The sequence below is a fragment of the Mauremys mutica genome, chromosome 2 (assembly GCF_020497125.1).
Source record: "Mauremys mutica isolate MM-2020 ecotype Southern chromosome 2, ASM2049712v1, whole genome shotgun sequence".
Classification (NCBI taxonomy): domain Eukaryota; kingdom Metazoa; phylum Chordata; order Testudines; family Geoemydidae; genus Mauremys; species Mauremys mutica.
Genome location: NC_059073.1, coordinates 119,236,425 through 119,250,053, shown reverse-complemented (window position 1 = coordinate 119,250,053; position 13,629 = coordinate 119,236,425). Strand labels below are relative to the sequence as shown.

Here is a 13,629-nt window from a genome sequence, read left to right as displayed (position 1 = left end):
GCCGAATCCGTGGGACCGGTGGACCTCCTGCAGGCAAGACGCCAAAGGCTGCCGCCCTCGCAGGACCGCCAAGGCGCCCCCGTGGCTTGCCGCCCGAGGCACGCACTTGGAGCACTGGTGCCTGGAGCCGCTGCTGCTCTTGTCCTCAGTGAAGCAGCATTTGTGGGCATGTTGTGCCACTACAGTGCCATTCCAAGCAGCCTTTTTCCCAGGACCCTGGATCATGCTGACAGAATCACACCTCCTCAGGAAGTATGCATCAGCTTTCCTAAGTCTGTCTGGCCTCACCGTTCCTGAGGTATGTCCTTGCAAATTTACAGGCTTATGCTGTAGCTGTGATCACTGATTCTAGTTGTGTGTGCTGCATGTGGGCACTCACTCTCCGTCATTTGTAATTTGGTTGGTACAGTCGTATCATACAGGCTCAGAATTTCACTGTCCTGAGGAACCAGTAAATATCAGTGTGGTTTAAAAAAAATAAATAAAAAATATGGAGACTTTTAAAACTTGGCGTAAGTAGGGGTCACTGGACTGTAGCTCACCTGTGTGATTGAAAGTAATGCACAGCTGCTGGCTCTACTTTATCTCAGGCTGTTTGTGCACTGAGCATTGATAACCGTTTATAGACAATACATGGCATTTGTTTTCTTCCTCGTGATAACCCTTCATACCAGAACGTACTTTACTCACATTTAATTGGTTTCAAAATTTCCTTTGTTGAATTAAATATGAGGTATGTTTTCAGGGTGGGGGCAGGGACCCTTTGTTAGCTCTGCAACAGAACATGGCATGTGAATAGATCTGAAAAAAAACAAGATGACTTTTCTAAAGGCATCAAGCCCCTCCCGTAGTGCGGCAGGGCATAGTACATCGAACTTAGAGACCTTTAAAGTACATGCTGAAATGGATGCTGGGAAGATACAGTACATTGCTTGGGCACAACTCCAAAACTCTCAAGGCAAGCAATATTTAAACAAGCCGAACAGCCCCTTTAGGCAAGCAGCAGGAAATCCAGCACTCAGCTTTGTGTTGTTGCATGGTCAGCAGAAGATAAAAGTGTAGGCTGTTGCAGCTGGGGTTCCCTCCTATCCCTGGATGGCAAACTGTTAAGAAAAGATAAAAGGACAGGGAAGAACAGGGGTCATCTTAAATAAGAAAGAACCCTTTTATAGTAAGCTATTCAACTGCTTTGAAAGATGTTGGGCCTTAATCTTCTCTCGCTTACATTGGTGTAATCTGGAGCATCTCCACTGAGGTCAGTGGAGTTGTGCTGCTGTAAAACCAGTGTGTGAGGGGAGAATCGGGCCCTTTGTTTCATCACAAACAATTGTTTAAACAAGGCTTCATTAACTATAGGCATAGCCACTTCACAGCCAGCCATCAAGCTTTTAGGCAACTATGTCTGCTACTGACTTGGGGCTTTTATTTTCAAATGCCACTAAAATCCAATCAGCTATTTTCTTCTCTAATTTTATATCTGAAGCTCATTCCTGATTGTAGGCTCTTTAATAATTAAGAGAAGAGTTTAAATGAATAGAGCTATTATTTCAAGGCATCTGATCTCTATTTACTGTATTCCTCCTCCTCCCCTCCCCCCCCCTTCCTTGCCATGACAGTGTTGGTGTCTTAGGAAAGAGAGTGCTTAGAGCATTTGTTACCAATTTAGTAGCAAGTACGTGCTCAAATTTAGGTCTTCCGAGTTCTGTGTGTGCCATATGTGGCCAAAATGTAATCTTTGCTGGTTCTAGTGAAAAAGAACAAACATGATTTTGCTATTTCTTTAATTTAGTGTGACTTACACTGGCACAGACTTTTTGTTTTGGTAAGACAGTTAAGCAATTAGGCACCCTAGGGAGCACAGATATGAACTGATCACTCCCCTGGGTTTACTGAGGTATGAAACATGGCCAAGACAGAACCTCTGACTTCCCTCAGAGATGTGCTAATCCTCCTAATTACTCCCACCTTTCTAGGAGCTGTGTTACTGCTATTTTAAAGTCCGTTGTCATTTCAGAAGTAACCTTGTTTGTGATATTTGGGGCTATACAAGAGAATTTGGTGGGGAATCCATAGACTTGTTTTGGCTATGATGACCCATATGGAATTTGCTATGGGGTATGTTAGGGGTTATCATTTTTTGTAGTGTTTTATATTTGTAACAAAGCTCATCCTGTATATCATATTCTCCTCCCCGCCCATGGGTGTGTGTGTGTGTTGCTCACCTTCATAAATTATATAGTGTAGGATCATAGTATTAGATATGGAAAAGACCTATTTGAGTATGTTTGCATTGCAGTTAGGCATCTGTGGCTGGCCCGGGCCAGCAGACTTGGGTTTGTGGGGCTCGGGCAAAGGGGCAGTTTAATTGCTGGGTAGATGTTCGGGCTTTGGATGCCAGAGCTCTTGGCCCCTCCCACCTTGCCGGGTCCTGGAGGCCGGACTCCAGCCCAAGCCTCAATGCTTCTACTGCATCAGCTAGCATAGGCCAGCCACGGGTACCTAATTGCAGTGAAGACATACTCTTAGTGCGTTAGCTGGGGCGTTAACCCCCACCTAAAGTAAGTGGCAAGTGCTGATACTGTCTCTTGCTTTCAGAAACCTTGCTTAAAGTCTGAATTAGGGAACAAGTGAAATGAGTCTGGTGGCCTCAGCCCGATTCTTAATAGATAAATTGTACCACATCACCATATATGAAATTAGCATATTTGTTAACCAGAGTGCTGCCACATCATACTGATAAGTCATTGCTTTAGAGCTGCTGGTATTGCTTTCCCCTGCAGCTTTCTTGTTTTAACTAATTCAGATTTAACAGCAATATTGTCTAGAGATTCAACCTCTTCAATTATACTAGGTGATCTCCCTTGATCTAACTAGCTCAGTTTTATTAGGATCTCACTGAAACCTTATACTGCACGGGGATGATATCTGAACTGGAAGAAGACTCTAATTTTGAAGGATTTGCTCCCACCATTTCATTATTTGCTACTGTTTAGTGTGTCTAAAGGAAAGTACAAATTCAGCTGTAGTGTGTTCACACTGAGTGTGTATCTCTTTCTGAATGAATATGTGATCTTCCTATTCCAATGGCCTTTCAGATTAAGCATAAATAGTTGTGACCTGTTCTGTGAACCTTTGCTGAACTTCCCCTAGCTCTCTCAAGTATTCTAGGCCTGATTTTCCTCGTACACTGGTGCAAGTTATGAGTGGCACCACTGAAGCCTGTGGAATTACACTGCACAATATAAACCAGCTCAAAAGTGGAATGAGCGAGTGGAGAACCAAGTTGCCTGGTCTGGAATTATAAACAATTTGATCTTAGAATTGGAGCAGGGTGGGTGGGTCGGTCGGTCTGTCTGTCTCAGAGAGAGAACCCACAGGAACATTGCTCATCCTAGCGAGTTTGAATGGCAGGATCATTGTCAGTATCTGTGAATTAACAAATTCACGGTTGATATACAATGAGTGTATATACGTTATTTGAAAACTAATTAGCTTAGTTTCACTAGCAAACTAATACCATCCTGCCAGAGGACTTTGCTTCCTGCTGGATATGTAAATGTTTATAAAATAACTGTTCTTGTGTTTTATTTCCCCAGAATCAGTCACATCTGTAATTATTGTTGATAGGCTTGAAACAGGCTATGTTTTTTGGTGTTCAATATGTATCTCAAGGGGAGAAAGAAGCAAGTTGCTCTTTTCATAGATAGATTGTTCAAAGTATTGTCTGTGTCATCTGTTGATGTACCATATGAGCAGTGGAATTCCTCCTCCTTTTTGTAGGGGAGAGTGGTTTAGGACTAACAACAGACACTCAAGCAACTTGCGAGGAAATCAAGGAGTGTATCTAAATGTCTGCCTAGAATGAGGCACACTGCAACTGTCCTGATGTGTGGTTTGTGGAAAGAACTGGTCACAGGTTGCTAATTTGGTCCAAACAAATGGAACATCACATGCTAGGAATTGTAGTCTCTTCATACTGAGCCTCTACAGTGAGGATGAGTAGAAGAATGAAAGCCTGCAGTGTCTGTAAGATCCTTTAAATCCAGATAGCTTATGTTGTTCTTTCTCTTATGTTGTATCTCCATAATTGAGCCCTTGTATACATTACTGGTTACTTCAGGATAATTTACATTGCTCAGGGGTGTGACTAATACACACCCCGAGCGATATAAGTTATACCAATCTAAGTGGCGGTGTAGACAGTGGGAGATCTTCTCCTGTCGACATAGTACCGCTGCTCGCGGAGGCAGGAATTATTAAGATGACGGCAGAGTTCCCTCCCATCGGCTCAGAGCGTCTTCACCAGAAGCGCTACAGCAGCGCAGCTGCATCGGCACAGCTGCGCTGCTGTAGGTGCTTTAGTGTAGATGTAGCCTGCAAGTTTGCAGCAATAGTAGCTCATTCTGTATGGTCCTCTGTTAATATCTGTTGAGGAATAATCCTCTTGATCCACCCAGGATCCCACATCATCCATCCACGATCTTCTTTTTCTGCCTCATGTTCTTCTGCCATCAGCTTTCCCTTCCAATGCCTGTAGACATACATATCACCCTCTGAACCTCTTAAAAGGTATCCTGCAAATCAAATCTTTCTTTTCATAAGATCTTACACTAGCGTTTGCTGAATTCCAGTCTTTTCCAGTTAGTTACACAATCTGATATTTTCAGAATTCTTCTATAACAGCAAAATTTTAAGGACTGTCGTTTCTTTATTATTATTTGAATGTCCATGTTTAACACAGATCAAATATAAATTTTTAAGTTAGAATTTAATCTTCAGTTTTATGTCCGTTCTCATGATTATTCTTCGAGTGTTTCTTTCACTCCTGCTATTCTGGTTCTGACTTCAGTACCCAGTCTTCCATCCTCTGTAATGATGCTTCCTAAGTAGCAATAATGTCTAATTTTATGTATGGCTGTGTCATTCACTGGAGTCTTGTGTGTTTTCCCAGGATACTTACATACCACCAGAGCTGTAGTTCAAGGATTTTGAAAGCTTTACTGATACATCCAGCAGAGTATGGAAGCTCATAGAGCCAAACTCACTGCTGACACAGGTGGTCACAATTCTGGTGACTTCACTGTTGTTTGAACCTCCATATAGCAAAGATATTAGCCTTTGGAGCTCAGTAAACTTCAGACTATTCCTACTACAGAGTTTCCCAGGTCAGCAGGTATGGCCTGCAGAGCTTACAGCATTGCAGGAGCAGCCTGTCCCTTAAGCAGTCACCAGGCCTACTCAGCTGATTTTGGTCATTCGCTTGCTTACCACCACAGAGTGTATAGTGCTTGCAGACTTTCTGAGCTCTGTGCTGACCTCCATGGAGTCCTTGTAGGTCTTACGAGGCGAGGTATGTGTACTTTGTAAAATCCTTTTGCAATGCCTGTGGGTCTTGTAAAGTCCATTTGACCAAAAGCAATACTACAAGGAATGTAGAAGGTCAGCAGACATACCTGGGGGGAGGGGAGAAGAATAGGTTCTGTGTGTCCTCCCATCCTCATAGCCAAATACAGAAATGTCTTTTTTTGAGAATTCTTCCCAAGCTCCTCTAACAAAGCTCGGGAACTTTTGAGTTCCATGAGCAATTGTTAAACTTGATACCTCTTATATTAGATGTATTACTGTAGAACCGAGAAGCCGCGTCATGGACCAGGCCACCTTTGTGTTAGGCACTGTACAACCACAGAACAAAAAGACTGCCTCGGCCCCCAAAGAACTTCCAGTCTATGCTCTGTTTGTGTCATAGGGTGAGATGCTCTATGGGGGCCTTGCTGATCCTGGAGGATGGTGCATTGCCCAGCTGCTCCTAATTCATTAAAACACTCTTGCTTCATTTTCTTATACGCATGAAAACATAAGAATTTTTCGTCCAAGAAAATTCATGTTAAGAAACAGTAATGTTATTTTGCATTCCCATAATGCCGTCCATCCGAGGATCTCAATATACTTTAGAAGGTTTAGTGGGCAGTCAACTTCATATATCATAATTAAATTAATCTCATTCGAATAGAAAACCAAATTTAAACAGATGACTTCAGAATTAAGGCTCCACGAACCACCTTAGCCCTGCCCACTTAAAAGAGCTTATGGATGTGCTCACATGTATACAACTACTTTAGAAAAATTTCACATTGCCATCAAAAATTTTACATCTGGGCAGTTCTTTTTTCTCCTTCTTGGGGCAAAATAGAATTGTAGAATATCAGGGCTGGAAGGGACCTCAGGAGGTCATCTAGTCCAACCCTCTGCTCAAAGTAGGACCAATCCCCAGACAGATTTTTGCCCCAGATCCCTAAATGGCCCCCTCAAGGATTGAACTCTCAACCCTGGGTTTAGCAGGCCAATGTGCAAACCACGGAGGTATACCTCCCCCCTTATGAGCGCAGTATGAGTGACCTGTGGTACTCTGACATCAGCAGCAAGTGTATGTAGACAGCACAAGGTAAAGTTACATAGCTGGCCTGCATCTCTAAAGTGAAGTGCAAATCATAGAAGGAGAGGAAATGACTAACATACAATGGGGTATCTAATCTTAATGGAAATAATGGATGTGATATGTTGGTGTGTCTGGCTCAGAGTGGAATGTGGGATGGTGTTTTCTGAAAACTTATTTAGAGAGTAAGATGCAAGACTGCAGGATGGTGGCCTGTAAGCCTGTCAGGTCTTTAGTCTGTGCCAAGAAGGAAAGAAATGTGTCTTGGTCACATGGACTGGGAAAAGGTCAATGACTAGGCAGTGGTTTTGAGATCAGCCTGAGATAGTGTTCTGTACTCCGTGTTCAATATTATAGATATGTGTCTTTTGAGTGGATGAGAGGTCACATGTGTGGGGTCAGAATTTTTATTATTATAGTACCTTAACTCTGCATTCCTTCACTCCAGTATGTCTCCCTCCTTCTTGGTTTTTGTTTTGTTGGTTTGTGTTTAAACTAAAACTTTCTAATTAAATTTTATTGTAAAGTAGAGGAGTGAGTTAGTGTGTATGTGTGTTATACAGAAATTCTGATCTTTTAACTGTTTATTAATAGACTTTTTTTGTCTGGAATACACAATAAAGGATAGATCCTGTGCTCACCCAGGAGCAGAAGACAGCAATATGATGATGTTAACAAGGTGTGGGGAAAAGGAGGTGTTTGTTTAGAAAAAGTCCAGTCACTAAAGCCTGTGGAGCAGGGGAACCCTGCTGATAACACAGCGGAAAATAAGAGGCTCTGTCTCTTTCCTGACTTTAAAGGAGTGGTGCCTTGTAATAAATGGCTGCCACATGGCAGCTGTCTCCCAGCTTTGTGAGTCTGGCAGTAGTTAATCCTGTCAGCAAGGCACGCTCCCTGGAAAAGAGCAGCAAGAAGAGCTGCACGTTCTTAAACAATTCTATCGGAAAAACTTTATTGTTTTGTTGTTAATTGAGTCTTTTCCCCCATTAAATCAATAGTGGTATTTCAGTGAGCTTCTCATCTACAAGTAGCATTAGTACAATGTGCTATGAATTAAAAACAAAATGAAAACAAACAAAACTTCATTGTAGGGTGTAAGGGAATCGCTGTACCAAGGAGGAACTCTCTCCACAGTATTGCCATCCTCAAGCATTCAAAAATTGAGTCAGGCCACCCCCCAAAAAATCATGATTGGCTTATAATGCATAAGACTTTTTAAAAAAAATTAAATTTGATTGCTTTCTTGTTTGTTTTTACCTCTAGGGTTCATGCTTTCCAGCTTTTCTCCACAACTGTGAGGGCTGGAAACAAACATATAAAACTTTTTTTTTTCCCCCCAGCAAAAGCTGTGTTGCTCATTTAATACCATGACTCCATCAGATTTTACGAGATGTGATCAAAATCATGATAGGTGGCAACTGTGACATTTTTATTCCTCTGATTTCTAATCAAAGTTTTCTAATGTCATGCATCGTTTTACTAAATTAACTCATTAGGTGCAAAGCGCTGTGGGGTGCAGCCATGTAAGATGTTCCCAACTGCGAGCTGGGTGAGCGAGGGGGCACGAAAAGGAGATGGTTAGTGGCAGAGACATTGCTGCTGCAGCGTTCCAGGATCTGTTCAGGACTCTGTGGCAAACTGTGCTAATACTGTCCCCTTAGGGCTTGTCTACATAGGGAAATTAACCAGCATAATTATATCAGTATAATTGTACTGATATAACTCCCCATGTGGACACCCTTACTCTTGGCTACGAGTTTTATTTTTCCTATGCTGCTTCCAAAGTGACACTATTGCTAAAATTCCCCAAATAGCGAAGCCTTCAGTGAGTCTCTTTTAAAAAAAAAAAAAAAAAAAATCCTTATAAGGTGGTAGCAGATCATGACCAGGGCTCCCCCCAGAGATGCAAAGCATTATCAGGAGATCTGCTGTTGCTTCCTGTGCACGCTTCACACTGATGATCCAGCCTTCCTCTAATCTTTCCTCAGCCTTTTCCTGTTGCAGCCAACACAACTCCAGCTACATAGTGAGAAGTGCAGGGTTAGGACACTAATTGCTGCACAAACTAGTGCCTGACACACACACAGCTGAGTTTTAAACCCTCTCATCTTAAATCCATGAGGAAAGATGCCCTGAACGGCTTCAGGGGAGGGTATTAAACTGGACAGTGATGTCTGATACATTTCTGCTCATCTGATCCACCAGTTGGGACTGATGGGCTGCCCCTCCTGACCAACAGGTGCAAAGACTGATTGCCAGTGAGCAATTCGACATCACCGATTTGTGGCTTTCCTTCATCTCAGCATTACTACGACTGCTGTTTTCACGATGCTGTAATAAGAACAACCAGACCAATTGTCCCCTGCCGATTCATTACAGTGGATGCCTAGGCATCTGCATGACCAATTGATAAGACACAGAAGTTCCCGTTTGTAACTTGTCTCAGAAACAATTGATTGCAGGCTCTGGCTGCACTGCATGGGACACAGATGCCTGCTCTTGGCCCGCCTTTAAAGGGCAAAGCTACAGCATCATGCCTCTCATCAGGTTCTCTCTCCTGTTCATTTTACAGCAGGAATCCCATGGCTTGGACTGGCTATACCGTCTGGGATTTCAGCCTCTCTGTCACCATTGTCCAGCTCTGCCTGCATATAGCCCTCATAGTTTTTCTTCAGCAGACATTTTTAGAATCCAGGAGCACTTTGTCTTGGGTTGTAAGTTTTTTCTTTTATTTTCTTTCTCTTTTTCTTTTCACCACAAGCTTTCTACCTGATTCTTCCAGATTTAATCCATCTGTTCTATTATTGAGGCTCCTAGATGTGAAATCCCTTCCATAAACTGGAGTACAGTGCCTGCCCATCCTTTCCTTTTAAAGGGGTATCTGACATCTTGGCATATACAACTTTTCCAAAGGTTAAAGTTTATTCATATTAATGGTCTGGCTGTATTATCGTTTGCCTTTGTTTTTTGTTGTTGTTGTTTTTTTAACAAACAAGAGGACCCAACCACAGATCTCTTTACCTGTTGCATTTTAGACCATGTTTTCTTATTTTACAGCCCCAGCCTGTTTTTCCTGGTTGCAGCCCTGTCGGTCCCAGGATATTAGGCAAGGTGCGTGAGGTAATATCTTCTATTGGACCAACTTCTGTTGGTGAGAGAGACAAGCTTTCAAGCTTACACAGAGCTCTTCTTCAGGCCTAGGAAATGTATTCAGAGTGTCACAGCTAAATACAGGATGGAATAGATTGTTTAGCATAAGTAGACAATCTGTTCCATCCTGTGTTTTTAGCTATGACACTGAATACATTTCCCAGATCTGAAGAGCTCTGTGTAGCTTGAAAGCTTGTCTCTCTCACCAACAGAAGTTGGTTCAATAAAAGATAGTTCCTGGTTGAGCCAAGGGGAGTGCCATGTGGTGCTTTGATATCTGACGCACTACTTACCATAACACATCACTAAAGGAGTCTAACAAATACCCCTTTACCTCCTCCCCACCCCCCCAGGAGAAAGGGCACCTCTTGTTTCTCACTGCTGCTTAGTGAAGGAAAGGAGGCCCAAGAGCCACTACAGGGAAGGCATTTCCTCAGTTCTTTCAGGGCTTCTCTGCAGAAATAGCTCCTGGCTGCATAGAGGGCCACTCTCCTTGCTGGCTTGTTTTGTATCTTCACCCCAATGAGGCTTCTGATCACAGCATCCCCAAGAGATACAAAGCACTAGCAGGAGTTCAGATACTACAATAATGAGTGCCATATAAGAACCTGTATAGAACAGAATAGAATTCTTCTTTCCATGGCTCTGCCCCAAGGTTGGCTGCTTGAGGATAGGGAGTTTGGAAAGCTGGCAGCAGTATTGTCTCAGATTGCCATGTTCTCCTCAATCTTTGTATTTAAAAAAAAAAAGTCTCCTTGCCCAGTGAGATGAGAGACAATACTGTCTAAAGGGCAAAATAATGCCCAGAACTGGAAAATGCTCCTCTGTCTACTGAAAGACACTACGTGAAGTCTCAAGCGGCTCAGTATTCTTGCAGCCAGTGCCACTCTTTGGGGAGGGAACTTGCCTGGCTTGCCACTCTGTCTAAAGCAAATAAACCAGACTTAAAGCCAAGAAACACATCTACTTCCTGGAATTCTAAGTCATTCACACAGCTGTCTTAGCTTTCAGAACACATGCAAAGCAGTTCTTATGGCAGACACAGTAATGCTTTTGTGTCTGTCTTTAGCAAGCAGAGACGGAATATAGGAATAGATATACCGGATTACACCAAAAGTCCATCTAATCTAGTGTCTTCCTCTGATGGTTGTCAGTTCCTCCGGCTTCAGAGGGAGGCAGCCGCCTCCTCATTTCCAGTTGTGCCATACTGTAGCATGAGGGGTTAGAGAGGAGAGGAGTGAAAACTCCTTCCTGATTTTTGTGGGCTTTCAGTTTGTTGCTTGCGTGTTTTGTCCTAGCTTGTGTAGCTGCTAATTTTAGGGCTACTAACAACATTATCCAGATCACTTTCAAATCCTGATCTCCTCTTCGCTTGAGCAAGTTCCTGAAGATACGGAAATATGTAGAACCTTATTTCCTGGGACTTTGTTGTTAAATAAGCTAAACCCAGAAACGGAATGAGCAGTAAGGATGTGACTAGCTTTCTGTGTCACGTTCTAGCTGTTGAGTACTCTGTAGGTGGGCGTGATTGCCACCAGATTGGGAAAGAAGGGGTTTACACTCTTCAGCAACTATCCAACCTAAATATGGGTGTGTCAGTAGTGATCATTATCTCAGTGTCTGACTCTCCAGTGCCTGGCACTTTGTGTAGTCACACTTGTGCAAAATGCTACCCAATCAGAATGGGAATGTTTCACGCCCACTGTGCGCAGGTGTAAGTGACTATTCAAGGTGCCAGTCCATTGAAGAGCCAGGCACTCCTGGGGCCATCCAGTTTTTGCTCTCACTTTCGCTACTGGCACAGTGGATCCAGCTTTCTTGCCTCACAGCTTAATCTCAGTTAGGGAGGCAGTTCCCACCACATATACATAAACATACCATATCAGACAATGAAGAAACATTGATGAAACATTAAAGTTAAGAAATAGAGCACAAAAGATAAGACAGAGATCAAATTCACAATTACATTAGGGCTGCTTTGTGTCACTGAAGTGGCACAGGGCAGCTGGAGCATACTGGTGAATCTCCTCCACGAAATGTTGGGGGACTGGTTCACCATTGCATTATTTTAGGTGCACTCCAGTATAGCTGCACTGGTTTCAGTACAGTTACATCATGCAACTGAAGTAACACCACGGTGACTCAAGGGGCTGTATTTTTTTCAGCATCATTAACTTGCTCATGTTGCCAATCCTACATACTTCTATGATACATACATATTTTGTTATCTAAAGCTCTTATAGAGGAAGAATAAGCATGTGTGTTATTGACGGGTCTTTGAAGGTGAAGGTGAAGGGATGGCAGGTTCGTTTTTTTGTTTTTTGTGTTTTTTTTAAACAAAGCAAACGTATAAACCATTACATCTACATAGACACGGTAATATAAATACACCAAATATTCGTATTATGGTTTGTTAGCAACAACAACATAAAAGGCTCAGACAAAACAGGTAGTCTCAGTTTAGTGTTGGAGGGTGGCCCTTAAAGATGTGCTTCTGTGGTTTTTGTGAGTTTAGAGTGACGTTTTCTCTGGGTAAAATTCTACCTTTACGTGTGTGTATTCAGACATTTTTGGAAATATTCTCAGTGCCTTTTGGACTTAATGCTAAGTAGTAGAAAGAACTGCCACCAGAAAGTCCTGTTCCGCTGTCTTATCCTTTTTGCTTTTCTTTTCATATAGGCTGCTCTGTACTGGTGCTCCAGCAGTGGTGACAGTGAGGTGACGCTACCAGTAAACTTCTCTGCCGTTGGGGCCTCGCCAGCACCAATACTTCAGTAGCCAGGGCAGACTTGGTATTAAAAAAGGTCAGTTGGAAAACTTTCTTTGGTTTTCCTTTGCTTCAGGCAGTGGCATTGAATAGCATCACTCTTTCTTCTTCCCACCCAGCTTGTTTCCTCCCCGTCTCCTCCCTGCTACCCTCAAGGCTTTGATGCAAAATTTCACTAAAACTATAATCCTTCTTTTGATGTGACCAACAGCATGGGAGATGAGTGGAGAGAAACGGTTTCCCATTGCATAGTCTGAGTGAAATTCATTCCCGAGCAGAAACTCAGCACGAGACCTATGTACCACTTATGTCTCACTTAAGTCCTAATTTGAAGGCTCAAGTGCAACTTTAGTGGTGAATAGGTTTGGTACTGGACTTCTGAACGGAGGTGAATTGCAACCTATGAGCTGTATCTTAAAGAACACCAAGAAAGAAGCTATCATGGGCGTTTTGTCCCAGACGAGATGTCCCCTTGCTGATTTGAAGAAAGTTATTCCTCTCTCAATCTCTGCATTAGTAACGCTGCCTGGACTTACATTTAAATAATCCTTTGGTTTCACTTCACATTGAAAAAGTAGGTCATTTTAGGGGGATGGTAAGTGGGAGTAGTAATGCTTTTTAGGCCCAGAAAGGACAAGTGTTTTGAAATGTATTTAGTATGTGCTTTTAAGATAGGAATCCTCCTTCCTCCCCACAAAAGAAACGATTATCCATAGTATAGAACATAGTATGCTTAATGAAACCAAGAAAAGTGTTTGGCTGAAAGTATTAAATTTTCTCTGGCCCAATTAATTCACAGCTTGTATTTTAACATTAATGTGTCTTTTGGGTTTTTTTAAGTGGAACAATGAGCTGCTTTGTGCTATACATCAGGTTTGCCCTCTCCTTGCCTGTGCTGTGTGTATTGTGTGCTTCTTCCTATCTATTCCAAAGGGAGCGCTCATGTGCAAGACAGTAGAACAAACTGTAGTAAAAACTTGTAATAGCTCCAAAGGGTTGGGGCACACTTTTTTGCTTCTGTAGCAGCTTCTCTGTGGTGAGTCAAGTGACTGTGAAAAAGCATCATCTCTTCTTCCTTCCCTCTTCCTACCCCCGTTAAAGATTGTAACCAAGGTTCTCCTGTTGCTGTCTCACTAGTGCTTTTAAAATGAAAGGAGAAGATGCTGAAACCATCAAGAACGGAGGGGAGTAAATGTTGATGAGCTGAGCTTCAGCATACTGTGGAGTCACATTTTATCCCAAAGGAGGAAATAGATCTAGCAAATGCCTTCCTGTTCAG

At 42.6% G+C, this 13,629-nt stretch overlaps 1 protein-coding gene across 3 annotated transcripts in view; it reads left to right on the top strand.

Moving 5' to 3' along the window:
* RREB1 (ras responsive element binding protein 1) overlaps positions 1-13,629 on the top strand; it is a 151,410-nt gene that overhangs the window by 51,142 nt on the left and 86,639 nt on the right. The window contains exon 1 of one of the 3 annotated variants that reach the window (XM_045005659.1): positions 12,381-12,387. The exons of the other annotated variants lie outside the window; for them this stretch is intronic. The gene's annotated coding sequence lies outside the window, so the exon portion shown is untranslated. Of the gene's footprint in view, positions 1-12,380; positions 12,388-13,629 lie in introns of those variants that run through there. 3 annotated transcript variants of the gene reach the window in all.